Here is a 12,414-nt window from a genome sequence, read left to right as displayed (position 1 = left end):
GTGACTTGGCCCATAGCTTGTCATCACCTCCAAACAGAAGCCTCCCTACGTGGCTGCCCTGAGCCACTCCATGCTCCCCCTCTGGGGAAATCCTTGCTGGAGCTCAAGCACCTACCATCCATGGGTCCTTGTCCTCTAGAGGCGGAGTCCGTGGCCACATTCCTCCCCAGCATTTACGACCGTCATCAAGCCACTGTCCAGGTTCCTCTGTGTCACATGGGGGTGATCATGGCCCCTTACTCTTCCCTCCATCGTCCCTCAAGCCTGGCTTCAGCTTCTGTCTGAGCCTCGCTGCTCTCATCCTGGCCATTCCCGGGGCTGTTATTAAGGTGTCACTTCACTTCCCAAAGGGGAGGCCCCTCGCCTGGCACACAGATGACCAAGAGCATCGTGAAGAACCTGAGTCAGAGAAAGACAGAGGCTGCCTGGAGGTGCGGGCTCATGGGTGCAATTCACACCCTTCTCCCGGGACTCTGAGGCATGGACTTGGGGCGCTTAGACCTTCCTCACGTGCAACTGTACAAGAGCTGTACCCTAGGTAATGGCTTTCCAGCACAAATCATATGGGAAACAGCTTGTCAGAAGCTGAGCCAGGGGTCAAGTGACAGCAAGGCTGAGGGAAAAACCAGGTAACAAGCTGGTGACAGTGGTCGCAGTGGTGAGAAGCATAGCAGAAAACGCTGCCTGTTTAACTTGAGGGTGTTCTATTCGCATCCACAGAATCACAAGGAGAGGAGAACAGCAACGTGTCCAGGACAACTTGGAAGACACAGTACTTCAACTTGTTCAGTTTCACTATATATATGATATTTTAAAATAATTTCCAGTCAACAATCTGGTTGCTTTTAACTTTTGGCACTTAGAAGAACAGGTCATTTTTTTCTGAAAAATGTCATTATGACTCACACTCTTTCATTATTGAAGGCTAGTGCTTGAAACGTTGTAGGCAGGTGTCCCCGATATGACTGTGCAAAAGACACCTGCCTGTGTTTGTCTCCTGCCAAGGGTGCTATCTTGTTTAAAAATACTGAGGTTCCTTGATGAGCGGCTCTGCAGGAGACACTGTTAGACACGGGAGCCCCATTCCTGTGGAATCCTTTGGATTCTCAGCCCTGCTGGTCTCAGAGCAGGAAGGAGGAGGAGTGACAGGTGGCATCTCCCCCTGGGTGGCCTCACGGGCATCACGCTCTTCTCTGGCCATAACCATGATCACAGCGATTCCTAGAGGAAATGTGTCTAATGAAAGCCCACATGTTTTTGAGAAGCTAACATGCTCTCCTTGAGATGGGGAAGAGGTTTTCTTACATAATTACTCTCGACTTGGAGCTTAACATCTTTAAGTTCTTTTACATCAACCAACTCACTTGTTCTGGACACTATAAAGCTAAACAGGATCCTTGCAGGATGTAGGGGAAACATTGCAATGAGACAGGCTCTGCCCTGACCTGTACAGGAGGCTCATGACCTCGCCTGGCTGGGCTCCATGCAGAGCTGTTATGTTTTCCTGCGGGGCTGGGCTGTGACCCTCCAGCGAGGTGCCTCTGCACCGAGAGAAGACTCTACCAGCAGAGCGAAGATGTTGCCACACTGTTTCTCCAGGGTGCCAGGTCAGGGTGCCAGGTGGGAGAACAGAGATTAAAATGACAAATGCATTGGCCTGGCTGTGAAAGAATACAGATATTTTTGTGTGAAAGTCACTAAGTCATGTCCGACTCTTTGCTACCCCATGGACTGTAGCCCACCAGACTCCTCTCTCCATGGGATTCTCCAGGCAAAAATAGTGGAGTGGGTTGCTATTCCCTTCTCAAAGGGATCTTCCCAACCCAGGGATCAAACCTGTGTCTCCTGCATTGCAAACAGATTATCATCTGAGCCACCAGGGAAGCCTGGGGCTCGCCCAGCCAGCAGACAAAGCCTTTGAGGTTTGGGCAGGGAACAAGTATTTTTAATTTCTTTACAGGGTAACGCTGATTTATAGCATCATACGTGTCCTGGTAAACATCATGGTTCTGTTCCTTTGCATGGAGGTTTTCTTTAACTGGAGAGAACTGTACCGCAATGAGAAGTTTCCTCTCCAGCTCCCCTTGGCCCCCAGTAGCCTTCCTAAATTACCCTGTCAAGTTCAACATGTAATATAAATGAAGCAACTTTTAATCATTTCAGGAGAGACGCACTAAGACAGATGTAGATATTACACTTCAATCTAAGGAAATAGCCTCAAAATGTCATTAACTTTTGAATTAACAATGAGCCCTGATTGTTTCAGAAAAGGTGACATATTTCCCCATTTAGAGTTTGGGACAAGAAGTTAATTTAAATGCCAAAAGTACATATATTTGAGTAACATGATGTCAAATAAATCTTTTAGCATTAATATAAAAATTGCATTTATAAAAGCTATAATGAATGTAGCTAAAGGCACGTTTTCTTAAACAGTTTTACTCGATTGAGACCCTCCCTATAAAGCTTCAGTCTATTGTTCCACTTTCATTAGTGATTTTTTTCCAGGCCAGTTATAGTAAAGGGTATGTATTGCAAGCTAATACTCACCAAGCATCGCCTACAGGACAAGCATTGTTCCTGACGCTCTGTGTGCCTCATCTAGTTCTGACAATAGCCCCATGAGGCAGCTCATTTTGTTATCACCCTTTTTCAGGGAGAAAGTTAGGCTTTGGATGAAGTGAGTTTTCTTGGGGGGGACACATCTGTAAATACTGGCTCTCCAGGAATGTGCCTACTTCTCCCAGGAGCTCCTTCCCTCTCTGGACCTGTGTCCACCTGCCATAGCCATCAACCCTGGCCGCGAGGGAAGACAAGCTGCCCTGTCTGAGCATCTTCCACGTGTTAGCACGGTCACAGAGTGACTGAGGTCCCAAGGTCCGCACCCACCTGGCAGGGAGCGGTGCTCCTTGTTCTCACTACCTGCCCCGCATCCACAGCAGGCCAGGCAGGAAGGGACAGTCTCACTGAGCTTCTATTTTGGGACACGGAGCTGTTATTCTTCAAGGGGTATTTACAACTGGGGTACCAGTGACACAGAAGAGCGTCTGCTGGTGTCAGAAAGTTCTAGAAGAATGAGAGGAGCCACAGTCTTAGGAATGACCTGGTTTCTGTCCCCTCCACTGGTTGGCCATCTGGGAGCCGGGCTCAGAGCCTGTGCTGTGAACGCTGCTGGCTAGAGAGCCGCCCCCTCTGCCACGTCCAGGGGCTCCCAGGGAGCTCTCGCTGTGATCCAGACTACCTTTCTTCAGCTGTTCCTCCTCTCCCTGCCCCCCGGACCAACTGAGAGCAGCCGGGGAGGAAGTTTGCTCCACACTAACAGGAGGCTTTAGCCGGCACACCAACTCTACCCAGGTCCCACATCATGAACCGCTGGAGCCCAGGCACAGCTGCAAGTCCTCCATGTGACCTTGGAAAGGGTCTTCAAGTCGACTCCAGCTCGGAGTGAAGTTCGGGACTCACCGGACACCAGGCCAGCAGTCAGCAGAGTGTTCTAACCCCACTGCTCACAAATGTTTGGATGCTACTGGCCAAGGGGGCACAGTAGCTATGCTTACACACCCCCATGATGGCGAACTCACTACCTATAAAACATGTCCCCAGTTTTCCCCAAGGAAGTCTATTTTATCTGCAGGTAGCTTGTTGGAGATACTCAGCTTGACTGTCTTCCTAAGTTACGCTTGATGATCAGAGTCTAACTCCTCAGACTGATGGGGTTAAATCTAAGCTCATCCTAAATGTACAGCTCTTTAAAGGGGACAATCAGGGAGGGAGAGGTGGGATATTATTTCTCCCTTTCAGCATAGTAATCGCTAGTGATGTTTAAAAGAAAGTGGGTGACAAGTGACAAATGAGCAAAAAATTCTACCTTTTAGTAAAGGTTAAAAGCAAGTGTCAGACCTCACAGTTGATCACTGCTAAGGGGACTTCAAGTGGCCCATTAGCATTTTGACTTGAAGTGTGAAGAAAATGCGACTGATGGAGAAACAGCAAAAATCGGCTGAGGCTCTAAACTACATGAGTAAGCTGGTCAAGTCAAACATTTTAGACAAAGGACCAGCCTAAGTGAAGTCTCTGGTTGTCTGGGAGACTCACAGAGCTGTGTGAGATATCCTGTGTATGTATATTTTATATGTGTGCACGCACGCACACACATACATTTAATATACTTTCAATACATATTTTTATGGTAGATCTTCAGAAACACAAGTCAACTGTATAAAAAAATATTTTCTGATTTCCTTGTCTATGTGAGTTGAAAAAATACATTAGTGCAGAAATTCCTTTTTAAAAGGAAACTAATGGCCGATAATGAGTTTCTATAATATAAAGTAGGAAATGAAGAAGAAATATCCAGATGAAACAGCCTGGTAAACCCAGCACACACTGACAGGGTAAAAGCTGCCCTTTATTTCTCCCTGGCAAAAATAGCAAGATTCTAAAATTTATTCTTAGCTACAGGTAATGCATACTATGAACCCATTAAGAGTTAAAGCTTTTAGGGAAAAAAAAAAAGATTGCTTCTAATTGCTTTTATCCTGAGGCTGAGGTGTTATTGCGGAAAGATAAGAATTATTATAACTGCATCCAAGAAAAGTTTCAGTAAACTGTAAATACATATTCAATTTACTGAATTGAAAAAACACCTGCAGTTCTTGTGGAAGCCACATGTTACCAGCGAGAGCAATCGTGTTATTTAACGCCTGATATAAAACAGCTCATAAAGTAATCTCCGGGCACTCTGATCTGAATCGGCACTGGGAAGGAATGAAACGTCTCCCAAAGGTTAAGAAGCCAGTGGGTTCCACGCAGAGCATCAGCAGGAGGTGGATGTGCTACTGTGTGGACCTGCCATTCTAGGAACTTCCCAGGATGTGACAAGACCGCCCCACATCAGCTCTGAAAACTGCGCAGTGTTCTTTAAACCAGGGTGTTTTTTTTCTTAAAGAAAAGGACAGGTCTGCATTTATTTCTGGAGTGTAGAAGCTGTAAGGTTTCACCCTGGAAGCGTCTACAGTTAGCAGAGTGACCCGAGCTCCACTGTGCAGGCAGTTTCCTGTGTCACCTTATCTTTGCTCTGAGAACTGCCTGGAGACCCCAGGCCTGAATGCATCCTGCCAGTGGTCAGCTAAGGACCCTGCCACCAGGCCAGGGGGCTCAGAGTGGGGCCTTGGCTTACCTTGTGAGTTTATTTCCAAAACCACCAGTGACTTCTGCTTCACAGCAGGTAAGGAAGAGCCCGAGTAAGGTGGGGGAGGGGGCATAGGGCCTCTCAGAGACCTTCCTCCTTGTCGGCTAACTTGCCGGGTCTGGAGAAACCCAGCTTGGATCCCAGCCCAGTTCTAAAACCCGCCAGGACTCAGCAGCCTGAAAACCTTCAAGGACCAGCTGCCACTGGCTCAGTCACGTGAGAGCAGGGCATGCTCAGGGACCCACACGCCTGGTCACCGCAAAGACAGTGGGAGGCAGGGTTCACCATGCCCCTCGCAGGGGCCGAGCAGCGAGGATCAAAGCCTCGAGTCAACCCCCCAGAGCTTGGCACCACATCCAAGTGCAGGGGGGCTTCCCTGGGGCTTGGCCCTGGGCCACCCCCCTTGGGGAGCAAGCCCCACGTCACGAGCGCCAGTGCACTGCTCGGGGCAGCACTCCATCACTGTCCCCACTGCCCTTGCCACCCAGCTCTGCTGTCCCCGGGCAGTGCGCTCACGGAGGACATTATTCACTTGCTTGTGTATTACATGCAAAATAAACTATTTTGAGCCGCCACCATCTATCACCTGGCCTGGCTGCAGGCTCGGTGGGGAGCAGGGGGTGAGGATGGAGGAGGGAAGGTGCAGGCTTCTCCTTGGAAAGCAGGAGACGCACACGCTGGCCAGGACAGACGGCCAGTGGCCCAGGCGCTGTCCTTGGGCTTGGTTCCGTCCAGCCCGTGGCTCATAGGAGCAGAGCCCCTGCCCGTGGCTCACACTTACCAGTGGCCAGACACCTTTCAGACCCTCAGATACAGGGACACTTGCACTGATGCTGAAGCCTCTCCTGGGGTCTAGGCTTTCCCACTTTGTTTCCTTAATGTTTACACCTAGGACGTGAGGCTTCACCCAGAAAGAGGATGCTCAGAGACTGGGCTCCGTTCAGATGGGCTTGCCATCTGCAGACAGCCCCCTCCTCGGCTTCAGAATCCTGGAGGTGCTCCGGGGTCAGTGTAGACCACGGGGGTGAGTGAGGGTGAGGGTTCTGTGCGGGCCCTGAGCAGTGACATCACTCGAGTCTGCGTGGTCCACCTCTGTCTGCGCCCATGGCTCAGGCAGGCCCAGCTGCTGAGCCTTGGTTCTAGAAGCCCAGGGAAAGCCATGGGGAAACGCCGAGTGCCCAAAAATGTGGGGAGAGAGTCCAGCAGGGAAAACGCACCCACATTCTGCCTGGGCCCCTGCAGCCTCCGCTGTCACGGCTAACGTTATTTATGGCAGCTCCACGTTCCTTTTGAGGCATAATTAAAAAAGATGAATAACTGGAGAGACCCTCACCAGGATAAATGAGTAGTTTGAGGCCTTTTCATTTGGATGCCTTTTCAGGAACATTAGAAAGAAGGGAAGTGCTTTGGAGCACTCTGTGGAAACTGCCCAGCAAAGGGCCCCGAGGTCGCGTGAGCCACTACCTGCTGCCCTTCATCTGTGGTTCCTTCTACCACTGGCCCCATGAGAAGACAAAAACCAAGATATTTCATTTTATCTTTTTAGGGGGTATCCAGATCTGGAAGTTCTAATTTATGAGCCTGAAATACCATTAAGCTGATGCAGGAAATTCTAAATGAGTATGTACATGCCTCTCTGTGAGGAATAATTTAGGGAAATCCAATGAGATTGGGTTTAAAGACATACAGGCACATTAGCAGAAAGCTTAGGCCACCGAAAAAAATATTTTTTTACAGTTTAAAAAAGCTTCTGCTTCTTTTTTTTGAAGTGCAACATTTCTGTGGCCTTTTGAGCATCTGAAGATTATGGTATGAGGTTTGTACCCTATCTGCTCTGCATGCTCTCCTTTGCTGCCTAAAATAATCCTTCTCCTCAGTCACAGCCCCTTCAAAGCAGGGTTTATCTCTAACCATTTCACACAAAACCAGGCACACGGTGACCTTCTTCAAGCAGAAGCTCCCCGATGCATGGCGGACCACACAGCAGGCTCTGTTTCCAGCCTGTTCCTCGGCCACCCCAGGACTCCACATACACGGAATCAATTCACACTTTGCCAGAGACACCCTAGGAATCGAAGAACAGTATCTTTTGAAAGTCAGTTTTCTACGAAATATTTGTTCCACTGTTTCTCATGCTCCTTCCCTAGTCTTACAAAATAAACACACTGTGCTTACAGTCACTGCATCCCCAGAGAGCTGTTAACCTGGAGAACATGTGTGTGCCTGAGCGTGGTCCACGTGGATCTTTCTGCAGACTCTGGCCCTCGCGGGAGCATCTGTCCACCCATTAGCCTCCAACACTGCTTGAGTTGCCTTTCTTGTGTACATCACATTCAGAGATGAGTCTAGGGCTGTAACTGCCAGCAAGCTGATAACAGTGAAGCTGGCACCTCAGCACAAAAGAGACGCCGTCTCCTGAGTGCTGTCACACGCCTTCCGTGTCAGAAGCACCCTGTGTGTGCTGGCTGTGTTGTCATTGCCATGGGCCATGGAGGGCACCGCCATGACCCCATCTGCAGAGGGACTTGGGCCTGAAAGGCCTGGACAGGCTGTGAGGCGTGAGGCCGCTCGTCACCCCGTCTCCAGGCTGGCTCAGGTCTCCATGCTTTGTGTTCTTGCAGCTTCTCATAAGGGTACTATTTGGTGTGAGAGCTACCCTGAGAAAGGAGATGCTCAGATGAAGCTCAGAGAGAGTCTGACATGGTGCCCAGACACACGCTACCAAGTCACACACCTGGATCTCAGACTGACACGAAGCCACTTGGACTCGAACATTTCTTGACTGGTATGCAACACACTTCAGAGAAAGGGGATTCTTATGTCTTGAAATGTCCCCATTATGTATTTAGCTTGAGTTCATATTGGTGCCTCTTACAGATTTTTTGAGTCCAATATGACTCTATTTGCTCTGTCCAGCATTGAGTTGCATCATTTTTTCCCACAGAAAATGGCCTTTTCCAGACTCTCCTTGAATCTTCCCCAGTTCCTTTTCATATGTGAATCTTTCCTGACTGATCTAACCTACATTTCTCCCTCCGATGTCGCCATAGAGTATCTGGTGGCTGACGTTACTCATGTGTATCGTCGACTTTTACTTTATAGCTGCAACTGCTTCTTCACCCAGGTATGGGTGTCTTGCATGTGGAGAGCACAAGAGGAATTCTAAGCTGCTGATTGCATTGCAAGAAATAATCCTGCGATGAGGGTCAGCCTGCAGACAGCACAGAGGGTCAGCTGACCAGGGTCACACGCCTGATGTGGCTGGGCGTGAGGAAGTCAGATGCCCTGGGCCGGTGGCTGGTCACCGGGTCCCAGCTTCAACTCCACCTTCTGGCTCTCTGAGTCACTGATCCGCTGGGGTTCAGCTGTGTCTTCCTGGAAAGCATACATGGATGCAGACGGGACCATTAGGTTCTGCTGGGGTTCCTGCATCTGTGATCTGCACATAGTAATTCCCCGAATCACATGGGACGATGTCTAAAACTGTGGATGCTGACGCCCTGAGGGGCGGGGGGCACGCCACACTCAGGGCTGGTCTAGAGGTGCTTCTCTTCAGTCCTCAGGGTGTCCAGAGCCCACACGGATGGGGTCACTCACGAAACATTGCTCCTTTCTTCAGTTAGAGCACAGTTACAGACTCTCTGAGCACATTCATAGCACCGACTGCTGGAGTCCCACATTGTGGGGGTCTTTGGGGCCCTCCAGGGTCCCCATCTCTCTCACAGTCTTTGAGGCATTGGGTTAGCTGACAGCTTGACACAGAGGGGGCTGGGCCATGCCTATAATGGGAGGGGTCCGCTCGCCCTCTGTCTAGGCCACCTTGAGGAGAAGGTGAAACACTGTGGCTATGTGTGGACAAGACGGGGGCTTCCGGGGTCACAATGGAGGAAAAGATACACGAGGAAGGGGAGAGGGGCAGCCTCGTAGGTGAGCCGGGTGAGCAGAACTCACAAGACCAGCACATGAAGGTGGAAGCTTGCCCCAGTCCCTTCTTCATGGAGTCAGCACCTCCCAACATAAAGGGGCTGGATGCTGGGCCTCCTGTACTGAGTCCACACTGCCGCTGTAACACCTCCTGCCCGCTCCATCCTTCACTCTCCTAAATTAAGCCGGCCCCTCCCCTGCCTGACCCCCAGCAAAGATCCTCCTCAGAGTGGATGTCCGGCCCCTGTCTGTCCCCTGCAGAACCACAGACCTGGCGTCTGTTCCATGGGGAGGGAAACACCTGACCTACTTGAAAAGACATACAGCCCAGGGAGCAGTGACCATGGGCGTGTTCCTTCACACAGAGCCTCCCGCAAAGGCCACATCTGCGTGCAGGGGCACCGCTGGCAGGACAGTCCCCGCCCCCCAGCTGAGGTCACTTCAAGGATGTTGGGGGCCGCGCCGCCTCCCTTCTGCCAAGGTGACCCACTAGTGCTGCAGGCATCTGGCTAGGCCTGCTCGGAGTGGGCTGCTCGGCTTTGGGGAGCCCAGGTGGTCCCCACTGCGAGATGATAAATTGCCTCTCTGCCATGTCACCTGCGCCACCCCTCCCCCCACTCCAGTCGGGCCTGACTGAACCCCGGGCTGTCGGCGAGTGTTGACGGCTGAGGCTCCAGCAGGTGACCCAGGAGGGGCCTCTCCAAGCTGCCTGGGTGTGGGCACTGGGCCTGCATCACGGGGCTGTGGAGATGACGAACTGATGGTGGGACCCTCAGCCCCGATGCTCTGGTGATGCCCCAGGTCCTGTGCATGGTGAGCTAATGTGCACACTGAGCTAACAGAGATGGCATCTGGGCTCATGTGCAACTGCAATCCAGACGAGTTGGCCCTCATAACAGGGAGCAGGAGGTGGTCACTGGGGAGAAGCAGACCCCTCCCTTGGGGGTCTCCTCCGAACCCTTGGGTGAAAAAGCTCTGCTGGTGGTTCTCAGAGAACCTGGCCAGCAGACCCCCAGTCAGTCAGCTCCCCACTCCAGACTCCTGCCCCTCCTACTGTTTCTCCTGGACCTGGGGTTCTCTCCACCCACCGTGGACCCATGGGGAAGGCTGAGCCAACCCAGCTCCAGACCCACCAGGGCCCCTGCACATCATGCCTCCACCCTGGAGCCACTGGCTCTGCCCGGTGTCTTAGCACAAAGGCCCCTCAGTCCTCTGGAAACCGAGGCCAGAGGACAGGGCCTTGCCCCGGACAGGCTGCGTCTTCAGCATGTGGTCCCTTTGCCCTGCAGACCCGCTTTCTCCAGCCACCCTGGGCTGGGCCGGTCCTGCTGATTCATCCTTCCTCCCGAATCTCTACCCACGACTCAGCCTTCTTGCTGGTCTTTGACCATCACCCGTGTCGGGTTGTGGTGCTGGCAGATCTGAGAGAGCATGGCCTGGGAGTCAGACTCTGTATGGAGCTCCGCCCAGGGTGGGGAGTGGGTCAGGAGTTGGCTCTATCCCTGGGGGCGGTCAGGACAAGGACGGGCAGGGGGAGGGGACGTGGGACACAGTGGACGGTCTCCCTCCACAGGCATGTCACCACCCTCTGCTCCATCTGACCACCTCGTCCTGAGAGGGACCCCCTAGAATGACTGGGGGTTGCTTTTCAAACCAACTCTCAGGGTGTGGCTGCAGGAGCAGATGCCTGCCGAGCCCCTCTCCCACCGAGGACAGGGTCGGGGGACAGTGGATGAGCCCCTTGAAGCTGGTCTGTGGGTTCACCGGCCCACCAGGAGCAGGCACTTCATCGTGAGTGGCCGACACCTCTGACACACACTCAATTGTAACTAATTCCCTGTCGATCAGCCATTTGTACTCAGGGAACCACAGCAAGGATGCCCGGCGTGCTTAACCATCGAAACCGAGGAGCATCAAAATCTTTCGTATTTTCGGATAGTCCGTCCTCTGGGTCAAAGGTTGTCCTTCTGACTGATCCTAGAGTGAACGTGGAAACTACACTAGAAAAAGTGAAATTACAGGGGTGTGTGAGCTGGAGGCAGTCTCTCTACTCAGTGGCTTCCTCCTGGCACTGCGGATCATGCAGGGTTCACACTGGTGCTGGCCAGCGCCTGGCCAGCGTGTCCGGTGGGCTGTAGGCAGCATCTCTGCCCCTAAGGAGTCTGGTGGGTGTCATTTCACCTCTCAAGGGAGGCAAGAGACCTGGTTTTCCCATTCACACTACATACGAGCATATGAATTAGTGGGTTTCAACACTACTTGTTGTGAGGTGTGAATCTCATGTATGTACCTCCTCCCACGAAATAATGCACAGATTTAATTTTTCAGATAACTGCAAAGAGCTCATGGAAGAGCAAAGTCTGTAGAAAACATTGAGCAGTTTTATGAACATATCTCTGGGACATTTTACTCGGTGCATGCCCTTTAGAGGAGAATACATGCAGTGATCCAGCCTTTTTAGGGCACATCCTCCCCTTTTTAAGGCACACTGGCACATGGGTGCCAATGATTATCCTGGAAAGTCATTTTAAAATAACTTCCCATGGGTTAACAGTGTGTTTAGGACAATTTATACTCATCTGAGGGTCCCAGGTGAGTCTCAGACCCTGGGATTCACTCGGAGCTCACCTCCTGCCCCTGCTCCGTGGACCCAGAGAGAGACAGGCAGAGACAGAGGCAGACAGAGAGGGACAGAGAAACAGAGCAAGCTCAGGTGGATGAAACTCTGCTCCCTGCATTATAAATTCTTGGCTCTGTGAGTGGCCTTCACACCTGATACTGGGACCCTAAGGTCTGGGCTGCGTGCGGGATGAATGTAGAATTTTCTGAAATTAAATGCCTTCAGGCAACTGTGTTCACTGGTGTCAAATTAATTGTCATAATTATAGCTAGTGATTATTAAGCAGTGCACTTGTGCTACGGGGCAGAGCTCTCCTATGGCCCAGGGACACTGTGGTTTCTCCCACCTGAAGCATCAGGTCAGGCAGAGAAAAGCACAGGCAACCTGCTCCAAGAAGATGCTGCCGGAAGGTGGATGCCGTTGTCCCTAAAGTGGTGCTTCCTGCCCGGTGTGTTCTGAGCACATGTGAGGGTGAAGCTGGGGTCTCCCCGGGCAGTTCTCTGCCTGTGCATGATTTCTCCAGCCCCGGGCACCTGGCAGAGTGTCAGCGAGAGGCTGGCTCCCAAGGGGCCTCCAGGTGGCACATCTCTTTAGTTCTAGGCTTTCAAGGAAACATGAAAGCGGGGATGCTCTTAATCAGAGCCCTCCCTATGTCTCTTCTGGTGGCCGATTCTAATGG

The 12,414-nt window shown here is 51.6% G+C and overlaps 1 protein-coding gene across 4 annotated transcripts in view; it reads right to left on the bottom strand.

The window, feature by feature from the left end:
* The window catches only part of ADARB2 (adenosine deaminase RNA specific B2 (inactive)), a 217,963-nt gene that overhangs the window by 170,521 nt on the left and 35,028 nt on the right, over positions 1-12,414 (bottom strand). The window lies entirely within an intron of this gene.

The sequence above is a fragment of the Cervus canadensis genome, chromosome 10 (genome assembly GCF_019320065.1).
Source record: "Cervus canadensis isolate Bull #8, Minnesota chromosome 10, ASM1932006v1, whole genome shotgun sequence".
Taxonomy (NCBI): domain Eukaryota; kingdom Metazoa; phylum Chordata; class Mammalia; order Artiodactyla; family Cervidae; genus Cervus; species Cervus canadensis.
This window is presented reverse-complemented; position numbering and strand designations above follow the sequence as displayed.